This window comes from Solanum pennellii, chromosome 10 (assembly GCF_001406875.1).
Source record: "Solanum pennellii chromosome 10, SPENNV200".
NCBI classification, from domain to species: Eukaryota; Viridiplantae; Streptophyta; class Magnoliopsida; order Solanales; family Solanaceae; genus Solanum; species Solanum pennellii.
The window spans coordinates 72038484-72041774 of NC_028646.1; the positions used below are offsets into that span (position 1 = coordinate 72038484).

A 3291-nucleotide genomic window follows, 5' to 3' on the forward strand; every position below is an offset into this window, starting at 1 on the left:
ATTCACATTATATTCCCCTCCCTGAAATGTACCCCGTTTGATTGAAATTATGCAACGAGTGCTATGATTTTCAGTTAAGTTTATTTTTGGGGATATAACAATTTGTTTAAATGATGTAATACATCTTTCGTATCGCTAGGCCTACCCTTTGCACAAAGGGTCACATGCATGATTAGGACGCAATATATGTGTGTTTAACTACTTATGTGCTATGTTGTTATGAATGACGATATCGGAAATCCACTCATATAAAGAAATTTCCAGAAGAAATATAGAGAAGTCACTATCACAAATGTCCGACCAAAACTTTCTGAGTCTTAAGTTTCTCACTCAAAAGACAAATCTCATCTCCGAATCGTAAAACACTACTCTACTGTCTCAGGAAGGGCAAAATCGTTTCTATGGAAAAAGGAATGGGTATTCAAGCTGTATCAACTGAAGAAAAGAGGATCGAGGTGCAAAAGCAACACGATAGGAGTCTGTACGAATCACAATTCCCTCCTGAGAGCTCCGAGAATAAAATAAATGAATAAAATTATGAAAAGGAAAGTTATGAAGAGATACTTGCCCGCCCACCTTCTTTTGAGGAACGTCTAGCAAACAGAAACAACAAAATTTCTCTCGAGCCATATCCGCATGAAGGCCGGAATAAGATAGAGGGCATCTCGTGCGCTCTCGTTTTTGAACACTATCAGTCTAGGGTCCTACTGGGACACATTTAGATATTGTCCCCTCAAGTGGAATTAGGAGATATCCGCAAGACATGTGAATGTCATCCTAGGGAGAAAGGACATACAATAGAGTAGTGTATTGGGTTTAAAAACACAGTCTGTTATTTATCCAGTATGGATAGTACTCCTCGCACTTGGGTGACGGGGTCATCCTTGCATGTGATGAACCACGTTTGGACATACTGGTCACAGAGGGAACAGATTCTTTCATTACTCCTTCACACCTTTCAAGAAAACAATGAGGGAAATCTACTTGAATTTGGTTCAGCATGGCGTCCTTACCCATTACTACAAGAATGTGAACATTCAATATTCTCTTCAACACGAAATCCAAAAGTGTTGTCCCTATCATCATCACGCCACAGACCACAACATTGAAAAGTGTCTCGACTTTTGTCACAACATTGAATGCCTCATCGACATGGGAAAGATTCAACTTGAGACTGTTCCCCGTGGCTAAAATGAAGATGATGAAGAGAAGAAAATGACTGAGACGGAGTCGTTGGTTTATCTTAGAAGATTTTGTGTTTTACCGTTTCCTTGAAATCCCAACGAATGAATGAATTAAAATATGCTCTTTTGTACTCGAACTACGTAGGGCCTGACTTCTTCTTGTAAGATACGTAGGCAGCCTTCCAAGGCCCGGCCCCTATCCTTAAAAAATTCTTCATTCTCCCCTTTCATATTAAAAGAAGATACGAATGACAGATCAATGAACGTCAAAGAGCAACTGCAAGAAGACCTTAGATCAACGGGATTTAGCCTTTTTGAGACAGTGTCAAAACTAAAACAAGCAAATTCTTGCTTGTCAGAAAATGTGTTCCGTCCTTACTCATTAGTTGAAGAGATCCTCAAACAAAGCAACTTGTGTGTTTATGAGCTCTCTGTGTGATATTATGCCTTTGTATTCTTAATCTCCATTGAAAAATCTGCCTTTTAATTATTTTCCTTCTTAGGTACTTTAAAACTGATCTGTGTCGATCAAAAGCTCAAGAAGATCATCTCTATTTCACCAGATAAAAACGTCCCGCAGATTCCTTCCCTAGACAAAGATCAGACAAAGTAAAGACAGTTATGGGGGATAGTAATGCAGCAATAAGTCTTACTTATGTTGTGGTGGTTGAACAGACCATAGCGGACCAGAATGAGTTGATTCTGCACCTGATGCAACAGATTGAAAAAATGAGAGTTGAAATGCAAAAGAGACAGGAGCTGCCTTTGCCAGGGTTTACAGCTAACATTGCTGATGGGAGGCCTCCAATATCCTTCTTCAAATATTATTCCAAATCAGAACCATCCATCTACACCTGCTAAGAATTCGTCGGTTATAGATTTGACTACCCAAAATCCCCAATATTCTTTCGCATCCTACCAAACTACACCTCCTCCTCAAAATAACCACCCCCCAAATGCCACACCATCCTCAAAATACCACCATTAAACTGCTCCACCATCGCAAAATCAAAACCAAAATACTTTCAATCCCAAAACACCCCACCAGCACTTAAACTAGAATACAATCCTCAGACTTACCCACAGAATTATAAAACCGCTCAAAATGCCCAGAGTCCCTCTGTAGCTCCACCAATACCTAAAATAACAACTATCCAAATTCCCGTCCCTGCCGAGCACGATGTGCATAGTTCTGAGCTGGATCATTATGTGGAACAGGAAAGGGAGTGGAGGGCAAAGGAGGAGGCAAAAGAAGAGTTGAAGAAAGCCATGAAGATTCTCCAATGCGGCCATGATATCGACGGGCTTAATTTTGTATACTTATGTATTCATCCAAATTTGGACCTTCATGAAAGATTCAGAATCCCGAAGTTTGACACCTTCGGAGGAGTTGGAAACCCTATGACTCATCTGAGAGCTTACTATGACCAGCTCATGGGAGTTGGAAGGGATAAAGTTTTATTGATGCAGCTCTTCAGCCAAAGTTTGAGAGGGGAGGCTCTGGAGTGGAATGCTCTAGCAAAGGGTTTTATTGATCGATTTTCATATAACATCGAAATCGTTCCTGATCAATATTCATTGGAGAAGATTAAGTCGAAATCTACTGAGAGCTACAGAAATGTAAATTGTTGCAGCGTTCGTGCAGGTGCAAGAGCCCGAGTATTCAAATCCTTTTTCTCGTAGGAGCAAAATTTGCCGAGAAAGTCAAAGTTGGCCACACTATCGAAGATAAGTTGAAAACGGGAAAGATAGCCCGTGTTGCTGCATCATCCGGATCATCAGGAACGTTGAAGAAACAGAGAGAAGAAATTGTTGTTGTTTCATACGAGGGAAAAAAACCCTAGAAGCTCGTCATATTCCGAAGGTTGTTCTCGGCCTTCCCAAAATTCCTACAAAGCTTGCTACACGCAAGCTAGTCATCACAATAATCCTCCAATTTATAAGATTGCTACCTCAACTTATCCGAACGTCCAAGCTTCACTATACAAAAGTCCACCCCCAAATTACCAAAATCCATCTCCCATTTACCCAAATCATCCTCCACCCTACCAAATTCCATCTCCCTACTAGGGTGTTGATCCCAACTGTGCTAACACGCGGTCGAGCT

At 40.7% G+C, this 3291-nt stretch overlaps 1 pseudogene; it reads left to right on the forward strand.

The window, feature by feature from the left end:
• Positions 1–401: 401 nt before the first annotated feature.
• LOC107002160 lies at positions 402–1219 on the forward strand (annotated as a pseudogene).
• The last annotated feature ends 2072 nt before the right edge of the window (positions 1220–3291 follow it).